The following is a 13,118-nucleotide window of genomic DNA, read 5'->3' as shown; positions in this document are numbered from 1 at the left end:
AATGAAGAAAATATTTCTCACATGTGCTATTTTATGTCCAACATGTTTAAACAGTTTTTCCAGTTTCTTATAGTGAATCAGTAGTAAGACCAAAGTAAAATCTGATAATATGGTCTCCAATGTTTCTATGGCTCAAAATAATTAGATACTACAAACTTTGTGTAAGTTTTAAAAGGGAAAGGATTACCAATAAATGAAGATAATAAACTGTAGTTTTCTAAGTATTTGATTAGAGCTTCCCTGCTTTTTAAAATGTAGAGAGCATAGTATTGATTTGAACATTACAGCTCAAGTTTCTTCTGTCAAAATACACCCATGCAAATGAACAACTTCAGAAAGATGTTTCATGCAAAACTGTTTTCCATTTACTTTAAGAAACTCAACTGAATTCATGAGGAAAGATAAGAGTTTTGACAAATGTAGTTGATAAAAGGTTCTGAGACACAGAAAGATCATCTCAGAATAAAATGCAGAGAACATATCCAAGAAACACTATCACTACACGGAGTCTAAGATTCAAGGCTATTAACTTAATTGGAACAAAAAGTCATGTATTCAAATGCAGTAATAATACTAAGGATGATTCTAAATAAATTCATTCTTGAAGTTATTTATGGTTGCAAAACAAAGTGACCTCAAACAGTTACTTAAAACAGGAACTGTCACTTACTTTGCTCATGAATCTGGAAATTGCCTAGGCTCAACTGGGCAATTCTCATTGGTTAACTCATACAGTTGCAGTCACATGTGCCTTTGGTCCTCTAGAGGGCTTCTTTTGTCACATGTCTTGCACTAGCTGAGTCAAACATCTGAGCACCAAAACAGCTGGAATTATTGGGTATCTCTCTTTCTCTCTCTCTTTCTCTATGTGGTGACTTCCTGTGGTCTATTGATACAATGGGCATATAGTCACTGGTCATCTTGTATTATAACTGAGGCTCCCAGAGGTACATGTTATATTCTAACATACCCTCAAAAGTTACTCAGAATCATTTCCACAACATATGATTTGAGTAGGCAGTCATTAAAACTCATTCAAATTCAGGGGAATGGACATGGTCTAAATGTCTTTATGGGAAAGGGTCAAGGGATTTATGGATAGGCTTTAAATTCACTGATTTCATATTGAGATTGTCTGGTGTCATGGTGATAGAAAATAAACCCTAAATAAATGCATTGTATCAGTATGTTTTCTGATAGTCACAAAATAATAGTATTTTGATAAATAAAAATAACAATGCACAGAAAAATATGTAAATAATCGTCTATATATATAAAAGTGTCCCCTCTGGAGTTTGGGAGACTGGGAGTTGGACTGCTGTCTATGATGGGCACTGACCACTAAGGGGGTGGCATGGAATGAAGGAAGTCCCTGGCCAGCAGCCGGCAGCTGGGGAAGGAAGGCCCAGATCAGCCCTGATCACTGGCCAGGCCTAGGGACACTACCCATGCATGAATTTCATGTACCGGGCCTCTAGTAGGATATAATTATGTATATCTATTTTTCTTATGAAATGTTAAATATGGGATGGTGATGAAAACATTATTTTCCTATTCATTGACTTTTTTGTAGTTTAGATTTCAACCTCATCCAAATGTTTATTTTGAGCTAATTTTAGATTTATAGAACTTTATAAAAAAAAATACAGAGAATCCCTATAAACCCTTTATCCAAATATCCCCTAATATTAACATCTCACATAAACACAAGATCATTATCTAAACAAAGAAATTAATCCTGGTAACATACTATTAGCTAAAGTAAAGAATTTATTCAAATGTTACCAGTTTTTCCTCTCATTTCATTTTCTGTTCTAAATAAATCTATGCATGACTCCACAGTATATTTAGTTGTCATGCCTCCTTTGTCTTTCCCATCTATGAAATAGTTTTCCTTATCTTTCATGACCTGGCCCCTTCTGAAAAATTTGGGTCAGTTATTTTATAGACTACTTTGTTTTTCCGCCCTTTTTTTATTATCAGATATAATTATAAATTAAAAGTGTGCCCTGTCAGCCCATCATATCTTAATTTTAGATGTGTGTTACTGGTAATGTTAACTTGAACATTCCATTTAGGCAGAGTTAGCAATGATTCTCCCTTGATACTATTTCCCCTTCATAATTACTTTATAAATATTTGGGGGAAGGTATTTGAGGCTATGCAAATATTCTTATTCTGCTTAAACTCCTACCCACTAATTTTAGCATTCTCCAATAGACAGTGCTTGTAGAAATTACTAAAGTGGGATTTTCATAGTGATTTTCTATTTATGTCAATTATTCTATAATAGATAATTGTTTCTTTCCCCTCATTATTTATATTCCAATATTTATTTGTATTAAGATTCTCAAGATTTCTTTTTCAAAAATATTTTTATTTTAGTTCTTTGCTTTCTAACATGATTTTGAAAATACTATTATTGAAATCTCCAAAAAAGCCTGATTGAGTTTTGATTGAGATTTCATTTAATCCATGGATTATTTGGGGAAGAATTAACTGTCATTTTTACAGTATTGAGTCTTTCAATCTATGATCATAGTTATTTCTTCATGTATTCAAATCTTCAATTTCTTCCACCAGAGGGTTTTGGGTTTTTTTTGTTTGTTTAGTTTTCATTTACAGATTCTGCACATTTTTTTAGATTTATAATATTCAGGTTTGTGCAGTTTCAGACAAAAAAATCTGCTATAATTGATATATATTTTACCTAGATGTTATATGGTTTTTTGTTTCTCTGCCTCTATGATATTTATCTAACATTTCCAGCAGTTTGAACATGATATGCCAATTATTTTTTAATTACAGTGGTTTACACTGATTGTTTTCTGGGATTTATGGATTTGCGGTTTGATGTTTGTCATTAATTCTTGAAAAATCTCTTCCATTGTTTTTATCATCTTTTCTAACCATGAGATGCAATAAAATGTCTCCAGTGCCCTAAAGACGGGGATATATTTTGCCCACCTCTGCTACAGAGTAAGGTCTTTGTTCCATAGTGGATATAGAGGTGAAGGCTCCAGGAGAAGTTTCCTGCACATCTTAAATAACTGCTCCCTCCTCCATTGCACTGCAAGGAAAACTTTCTTAGGGATCATTCTGACCTTTTCTGTGAGAAACTAGTAAGATTTATTGATACGTGCCTTTTACAGTGTGGGAAGTACTCCAGTATGTGTGACCTCCAAAGGCATCACCATATTCCATGAGTCCAAATGCAGCCTTCGACAATTTGTCGGTTGGTTATTCATGCCAAACTCCTGTTGCATGAAAGTACCCATTTGCATTTACATCAAGTAAGCCAGTGCTCACTTCTCTCACCTGCAGTTTGCTATCTCTTACTAGATTTTGGAACTCTTGCTCTGTGATCTTAGCTCTATAACAGGTTAAAAACAGCCGTAATTTGTTTTGTTTGTTGTTGGTTTCATTGTAAATGCCAGAGTGAAGAACCTCAAGCTCTCTACCCACACGAGATGAAGACAAGGCTCATTTATTTACTTTTGCCTGGTTTATATTTTTAACAATAGTGTCTATTGCATTTATTTACATAAAATAACATATAATACAACATTGTTAATTATAATTACCATGGTGTACATCAGATCTGCAGAATGATTCATTTTCTGGAAGTTTGTACTCTTTGACCAACACCTCCCCATTTCCTTTACCGCCTCCCACTCCTCAGCCCCTAGTAATCACCATTATTCTCTTTCACTATGAGTTCCACTTTTTAGATTCCACATATACTTGTTATCATGTAACATTTGTGTCTTCTGTCCTATAAGTCTATTGTTTGTTAGTTCAATTTTCAGTACTTTTGAGCAATGCCCACCACTTTTCTAGTCTGACTTTTGAATTATACAAAGCAGAGACAAACACCTTGTGTAGGTCCTTCAGGTATCCACCCAGACAGATCAAAACAGACTTTTACAGTAACCTGTGAATAAGGTCAGTTCTGCTCTGTCTGGAACTGGAGACCAAGGTCATACCCTGGGAACATGGGTTGCTGCCACTTCAATTCTGCTGCTGCACTAAGAAGGTGGTATGGTATAGAGACTCTTTATGGTATAGAGATTCTGAGGGTTGAATGGCCAGAGGAGTGAAAATCTACATGATCTTAATATGATCTGGGTAGCTTTGAGAAGAAACAAGGCTTTAGCAGAGCCTTGAAGGTCAATAGCATAGACAGATGATAGAGAGTGGGATGGATTATAATTTAAGACCCTGTGTTGTTGGCAATATCCATAGAACTCTATGGAAATAATGAACAGATTGGGCTGCCTAAAGCAGGATATTTATTTATGGAAAAAGATAATAAAATAAGTAAATCTAATGCATATATAACCTGTGTTTCAGCAACACAGATTTCATAACCCCCAGGCTTTTACAGCTACCTCATTTCGCCTATATCTCCTAAGCAGGAGGATAAAATAACATCCATTGGGGTTAAGGAAATCTGTAAGGTTACAGACTTTGGAATTTAGGTGATTTAATGATGCTATGCTTCTATGATTTCCCCTTTTCTGTCTAACTAGTGCTGCTATCATCTTCAATCTTATAATTTGTATGTTATTTGCCTTTAAATTCCTCATTTTGCCTTGCTGTATAAAAAAGAACTTAAAATGCCGTTTACTCATAAATATTCAAAATTTCAGAAGAAAAGAAAGATGGTATTTTTATAGTATAAACAAGTCAAATTATGAATTTTAGAAATAATAATTTTATAGTGTTCCACAGATGTTATAAAGTCACTTTTCATAAGACATTCACTGTGAGAAAGTACATATAGAACTAGAAAATAATACCAAAAAAGAATCATAGCTTGCAAATATAAAGACTGAAATGTTCAGTAACTTATAATCTGAATATTGGAAATGAAGGCGAAAAAATGTTCAAATCTTGCACAATTGCTCCATATTTTATGTATATGTTTCCTCAACAAACATTTAGCTAGTGCAAAGTTTAATTTTATGTCAATATTGGGCCTAGTATTGCGTTCTAGTTGACAGTAACATTTTAACAGATTAAAGTCAAGGAAAGAAATGGCTTTTGGGTAGAAATGCATATTACCAAAATGGTAACTATCTTTCTACTTGACTTATTTAAAAATCTTATTTTTGCTATCTATATTAGTTTTCTAGGGCTGCTACAACAAAATATTACTGCAGACTGGTTGGCATAAACAACAGAATTTTATTTCTCACAATTTTGGATGCTAGATGTCTTAGATCAAGCTGTCAACCATGTTGATTTCTTCTGCGACCACTATTTCCAGCTTGTAGATGGGGTCTTCTCCCTGTATATGTACATGGTCTTCCCTTTGAACATCTCTATGTCCGAATTTACTTTTCTTATGAGAACACCAGTCAGTCATATTAGATTAAGGCCCACTTTAATCATCTCATTTTAACTGTATCATCCCTTTGAGACTATCTCAAAATAGAGTCACATTGTGAGATACTACAAGTAAAGACTCTAAAACAAAATTGTGGGGGAGGAGGCAGGGAACATAATTCAGGCCATAACATAACCTTTCTGTCAAACATATACTTTTAATTTATTTTAGTAAGAATTGTAAAAATATGATTCATGATACATAATTTATTTCAAATTTATGTAATTATTTTGGTTGAGTTCAGGGTTAGCCTTATCCTACTGATAAGACAGAAATAGTTCAGGATGTATATGATGTTTAGCTTCTAGACCAGCCGTGGGCAAACTACGGCCCGCGGGCCGGATCCAGCCCGTTTGAAATGAATAAAACTAAAAAAAAAAAAAAAAGACCGTACCCTTTTATGTAATGATGTTTACTTTGAATTTATATTAGTTCACATAAACACTCCATCCATGCTTTTGTTCTGGCCCTCCGGTCCAGTTTAAGAACCCATTGTGGCCCTCGAGTCAAAAAGTTTGCCCACCCCTGATCTAGACCCACTTACTCACAATAACAATCACCTACATAATAACAATTTTTAAATATTTTCATGATTTGTTATATCATTACCATTTTGAATTACAACAAATACCTTTGCAGCCTCTCTTCTAAAAGTATGAAAATCTTGAAACACTACATTATATTAAGATCTTGGTTTATAAATATGCTAGTGCTACTATATTTTTCAGCAGTTTATTCTTGTTTTTCAGTATGAGTTCAGAACATTAATACAAATGTTTAGATGAATAATTTATAAAACCAGTCACTATTATGAGCTATATATATAAATATATATATATACCCCTAATACGCAAATAGACTGAACGGCGGAACAACCAAACAACCAGTTGCTATGACATGCGCTGACCACCAGGGGGTGTGCACAAAACATGGAAGTAAACGCCAGCAGGCGGCAGAGCATGGAACATGGTGGAATTAGGCCATGGTGGGTTGGTGGAGCAGGTGAGTGGGGGTGCCAGACCAAGGCAGGGCTTTGGTCACTGTCATCGGGGCGAGCCTCTGGTGGTTACTGAAAATTCTTTGCTCCCATGTGCCCCAGTCTCGCCTGGTGTTTGCACCCGCTGCTGGTGCTAGCCCCACTCACACCCGTGCCTGCACCCAGCACCAGCCCCGATCGCTTGGTGCTGTCACCAGGTGCAACTGGTAGCTGCCGACCCCAATCACCCCTGAGGACTTCTCCACCTCCCTCTACCCACCTGCTCCCGAGGGGAGATCGGGGCAGAAGCTGCTGCTTGCATCAACTGATGACGCTGGCCCCACACGTACGTGCTGCTGGCACCGGCCCCAATAGCTCCCTGCCATCAGCAGGTGCGAGCGGGACTGGAGCTGTCAGTGCATGAGAGCTGCAGTGGCAGGAACAGGGCTGCTGGCAGATGGGGGACCTGAGGCTGCGGCAGGAGGGACCAGGCAGGGGTGCGGAAGATGGGCCAAGACCTGTCTCTGTGCCCACCACAGCCTCCTGGCCCACAGTTACTTTCAAGGTGCACAAATTCGTGCACTGGGCCCCTAGTACTTATAGAAAAGACTTTGGGAGAAAATGTCACTGCACTTCACTGACTTCTGTTGAAAGAGTATGAAGAACATGGGTAATTTTGAGTTATGGTAGCTTATTAATATAATGCAACTCAATGGTTTATTCATTCAGCAGTGAAAGAAATTTGAATTCATCTCTTGAGTAGCCTCCACTATCTTGGCATTACTATTCCCCATAAACAGATATTTTTAAATTGCTTAGAATCCTATCTAATAATAGATAAACATGGTAATTAACTGTACCTCTGACATGCTTCCCATTGGCTAATCAGGGAGATATGCAAATTAACTGCCAACCAAGATGGCAGCCGGCAGCCAGGCAGCTGAAGCAAACAGGAGGCTTGCTTGCTCCAGTGATGGAGGAAGCCAAGGTTCCCTGCCTGCCACCGCCCAGCTCTGAGCTGCACTTAAAGCAACTATGTTGCAATTATAGAAGCTAAACAATCCCCAGAAAACTGATTTCAGCCAGCCAGGCCTCAGAGCTAGAGTTGCAACAGTGTTTCAATTATAGAAGCTAAACAAAGCCCAGATACCTGCTTTCAGCAGCCGAGGTCTCAGAGCTGGAGCCGAGCCTCAGAGCTAAAGCCAGCTCTCAGCTCCAGTGACAGCCATAGAAGGTAAATAAATCCCAGAATAAAAAAAACAAGAAAAAAAGGAGAGGTTGGGAGCTTCAGTCATCCGCCAGCCTGAAAACGGCCCTCAGCCCCTCACCCAGACTGGCCAGGCACCCCAGTGGGGACCCCAACCCTGAAGGGGGTGTGACCAGCTGCAAACAGCCATCATCCCCTCATCCAGGCTGGCCAGGCACCCAAGCAGGACCCCCACCCTGATCCGGGACACCCTTCAGGGCAAACCAGCCGGTCCCCACCCGTGTACCAGGCCTCTATCCTATATAGTAAAAGGGTAATATGCAAACTGACCCTAACAGCAGAAGGACTGGGAAAGACTGGTCGCTATGACACACACTGACCACAAGGGGGCAGACGCTCAATGCAGGAGCTGCCCTCTGGTGGTCAGGGCGCTCTCACATGGGAGGAGCTCTGCTCAGCCACAAGCCAGGCTGATGGCTGCCAGTACAGCAGTGGTGGTGGGAGCCTCTCCTGCCTCCTCAGCAGTGCTAAGGATGTCCGACTGCGGCTTAGGTCTGCTCCCCGCTGGCAAGTGGACATCCCCTGAGGGCTGCTGGGCTGCCAGAGGGATGTCTGATTGCCATCTTAGGCCCAATCCCCTGGGGAGTGGGCCTAAGCCAGCAGGTGATCATCCCTCGAGAGGTCCCAGACTGCGAAAGGGCACAGGCCTGGCTGAGGGGCCTTCCCTCCCCCCGAGTGCACAAATTTTTGTGCACCGGGCCTCTAGTGTATATATAATTATTTAACATCATTGGCTAATTAACTATGTAAATTTGCCAGGACTGGTATTAATTCTCTTTTTTCTTAATAACTATTTAAGGTTAGGGTAATAAAATATTACTAATTTGTTTATTTTCAAAATGTCCTCTAGAGATAAAGAAATAAAACTTATTTTTTTTAAATATGTAGTATTTCTGTTTTGAAGAGTTAGGGAAGCAAAAACTAGTAAACATCAAATTAATATATGTTAAATCCTGAAATCTAATATTGGGTCCCTGGTAGTATTTTTGAGGAGCCAGCTAAAAAAGTAGCAACTTCTGTTCTTTAATGACTTTTGGTCATGTGAGGATAAACAAACACTTGTTTAAGCCATTGTCAATCAGGTTCTCTGTTTTAGACAGTGGAATATTTTCCTAACAAATGGAACATCTTCTTCTGCACGTTAGCAAGAACAAAGTTTAAAAAAGGAGCACAATATATTTTTCTTACATGGTTGTTGGTAAGAGGTTACTGGTGTCTATAGCACCAACGTGTCTGTGACTAGTTTGGCCTTCCCCCATGACTACAAGATGTCTGCTGCAGCCTCAGTCACTATAGAATCATCAGTGTTAGAGAAAAATAAATAACAGGGAGTGATGCTAGTGTGTCTTCCCTATTTTCTAAGGGAAGTGAATGATTTTCTTGATGACTACTACTATCATTTGTTCTCTTTGGGCGAAACCATACCTCAAGTCCACCTTCTGTATGGGGAAACTGAGAAGCCAGGGTGTGACAACTATGATTGGTTTGCATTTGTTTTGCCACTATAAAACTAAATCAAGATTCTATTTTCAAGGATGAACTAGGGATGGATATTGTTAAGATAGATAGATAAAAGTGTCTATAAAAAACATTTAATAAATAAAAGGCAACCTTAAGTCACTTTTACTTTCTTTATAACATTTGACAACTAGTAAATAAACAACTGTCAAGTCTACTCTAATATCCTAAGACAGGCATTGTAAGTAATATGAATCAGAGAAAAGAAAGGGGAAGCAGAATAATACTTAAGCACATCAACAAGATATTAAAAAAAATAGAACAAAGTATAAATATAGTGTGTATATAATCTCAATTCAATGCATTTTCAAAGGAATTAGTAACTAAAATCTCCTTTCCTTTGACAAAGTAATAGAGAATAAGTTCAAGTATTTAATGTATTTTAATTATTTCTTACTTTATAGTAATTTCTAACTTGCTAGTAAAAATAAAAAGTCACTGTGTAAATAGATATTTTCAAGCATGTTAAATAAGAAAAAATACCCAATAAGATAAATAATATTTTCTTAATTGTTGGGATCATTAGCTCTGATATAATCAGTTTTATTCAGCAAAAGAGTAGGACAGGAAATACAAACAAATAACAAGTCTTCTAATTCATTTTAACTTTTGAGCATATTCTCTGATTGATATAAAAAGTGTCAGACTTTAATTATGTTAATTAACTTCAACCAAAATTATTAAGTACTGATATCAACATCAAAATTATATATTATATAAATATCTTACATTTGTTATGCTTCTTAATAATTTATTATATATTTAATATTCATTTTGGTATAAAAGTTATCTTTATTTTACATGTGATGAAACTAAATTCAAAGATATCCAATAATTCATCCATAGGTCACAGGTATCAGGAACATAGATGAAAAAATTCACTATCAACACTAAATTTGTTTTGAAACTTTAGCAACTTATAGTCCAGGGACCAGAGATTTTGGACTCTTTCAATATAAGTAATTATTTGGAAGGAGGGAGTGTTTTTACTCACTATTATACAGATGTTATAACATAAATGAAATCTCTTTATGGCTCAGGAACAAGAAAATAAATAAATTATTTAACTAAAGGAAAAAAACTATCTCTTCTCATCTTAAAATTTAGAATTTCACAGCCAAAAAAATATTTATGAAAGCTGTAATTTAATGAGGATATGTTCTGTGCCAAAGATACAGAATTTAGATTTTGTTTATTCTTTGTGAATTACTTGACTTTGTTTTAACAAAGAGTTTTTTTATCTTTATAACTTCTACTAGAGGCCCAGTGCCTCTAGAAATTCAGCATGGGGGAGAGTGTCCCTCAGCCCAGCCTTCATACTCTCCAGTCTGGGACCCCTTGGGGGATGTCCGACTGCCAGTTTAGGCCCAATCCCTGTGGGCTGTTGGACATCCATCTCATAATCCAGGACTGCTATCTCCCAACTGCTTGCCTGCCCACCAGCCTGATTAACACCTAAACTCTCCCCTGCCAGCCCGATCACCCCCAACTGTCCTCCCCTGCCAGCCTGATCACCCCCAACTGCCCTCACCTGCTGGCCAATTTGCCCTGGTCCCCCCAATTGCCCTCCCCTGCAGGCTCGGTCACCCCTAACTACCCTCCCCTGCTGGCCTGGTCACCCCTAACAGCTCTCCCCTGCTGGCCTGATTGCCCACAACTGCCCTCTCCTGCTGGCCATCTTTTGGCTGTAGGTGCTGCCGTCTTTGAGGGTGTGGCAGTCAATTAGCATATTCCCTCCTTATTGGCTGTGGGTGCTGCCATCTTTGTGTCAGCATGAGGGTCAATTAGCATATTCCCTTTTTATTAGGTAGGATTAGACATTAGGTGAGTATGAGACTCAATGGATTAATAAAGAGTTTGGAATAAAAAAAAAAACTTCTGAATTTAATATATTTGATTTGTCTAAAGAATTTGAGAAAATTTGAATATACCACTTTATACCTGTTAATGAACTATTTGATTCATCATAAGAAAATATTTGGGAAAATTTGGTAAATTTCAAGCACTTATCTTTGTGTCCTAAAAATATAAATGTACAATGCATTTTCATACTCTAAAGATTAAGTCAAAATAGTTACTATAACACAAGAAATATAAAATTTTAGGAGAGCTAGATACTGCAAAAATTACTGAAACACCTTTACTTTATAGTGTGAAACTCTGGCCCAGTCCAAGATCATGGCACCGGTACGGTCGTGTTCCGGTGAGGACCCTCTTCCTGGTTCATGGCAGTTGCCTCCTTGCTATGACCTCACATGGTGGAAAGGACTAGGGATCATTGTGCAATCTCTTTCATAAGAACACTGATTACATTCATAACCAAAGCACATCCTAAAGATATATATATAGTCTGCATCAGGGAAATTTACAAAGGATAATGAATAGAAATAAGCTAATAGTTAGAAGACTATGTAAATTGAAAATAAAGATATTTGCAGCTATATTAAGCAAAATGTCACGAACATAAAATTATTTATATCAACTTGTAATCAGTCATTTAAAAGGCAGTTAAAATTATTTGGTTAACTATTTAAATAAGTAAAAATGTATGAGCACAACATAAGATGTTACGAAATTCAAATATAATACCATGACGAGAATCTATTTCTGAGGGAAGTAGGTAAACTAAGATCCTATCTTAGTAAGTTTTAGCATAATATTTCATCTAATTTTAATGTTTTATATTCAAATTATATCTTGAAAGTATATTTTAAATATTTAGGACAGTAATATAAAAAAAGTATAGAATTATTCTGTATGTTCCAAAGGCAAATATTTAAATAAAGTATTTGAATGAAGATCAGATTCTGATTCTAGTGGAGTACATTTATTTATTAAAGCTGCTAAAAATTTTACAAAAGCGAGCTAAAGCCCTGAAATTGAAACATGGACCATAGGGGATCAACTCTAGCACAATTAAACCAAGAAATTGTTTAAATGAGTTTGCCAGATAATTAAAATTTATGCATATATTTTCAAAAACATAAGTAGAAAATCTGAATAATCCATAATCCATTAAGAGGTGACAGAGTAAATTAGGTATAACAAAAAAACCACAGTATGACATATCCAAATAAACTTTTAGGCAATGCTAATTAATGGAAATACAATAAAAGTAATAATTACAGTGAGTTAGGCTTAAATGTAGCAACATATTAAAAGGGGCACATTTGTAAACAGAATGTCCAAGATTAGAATAACCAGGATGGTGAGGGACTAGAAATAATTTGTTTGAGAAGTTGTATTAATTGGGACAGATACCTTGGAAAAGAAGGCATTATGAAATATTTATCAGCTAATAATTAAAATATTTGTTAGTTTGTCACTTAAATGGTAGGATTTTTGTGTGTGACATTATGGATAAACAAAACCTAGAACCAAAAGATGATAACTACAAATAACTTTGTCTCACTAAAGTAATAATTATGTAATAATTCCAACAGTGGAATATGATCTTTTTGAAATAGCATTTCCACATCACTCGAAATGTTCACTGAGGCTTATGGTCTTTAGTCAATGTTGGCGAAATGGGGGTTTAGTTTGAACAGATCATATCCTATATAATCTCTAATGCCCATGTTCTTCTATCATTCATTTTCATTATAAAAAAATCAAGGACATAATAACCTTGTTTTTGTTCTAGAGTGGAAAATTGGGTTTTCATGACAAATGCAATGTATATATCTTCTATACATCAACTTAAATCCTAGTGTTATATATAAAATAACTAACATTTTGGAATGCAAATTGGTCAAACATTTAAATGTAAAATCATGCAAAATCTAAAAAAACACATATATGGAACAAAAGTGGAGAAATCTTTTATTACTATGATGGAACCCAAGTTAATAATAGAAAACATAAATAAATTTACTACAATAACATGAACTGTGTGAAAAAAATAATACCATGGGCAAAAAAGAAAGTGTGTAAACATTGGGAAAATACAATAACAAAAGGCCAAT

Source organism: Myotis myotis, unplaced genomic scaffold, assembly GCF_014108235.1.
Source record: "Myotis myotis isolate mMyoMyo1 unplaced genomic scaffold, mMyoMyo1.p scaffold_m19_p_5, whole genome shotgun sequence".
Taxonomy (NCBI): Eukaryota; Metazoa; Chordata; class Mammalia; order Chiroptera; family Vespertilionidae; genus Myotis; species Myotis myotis.
Note: the sequence above shows the minus strand (reverse complement) of the source record.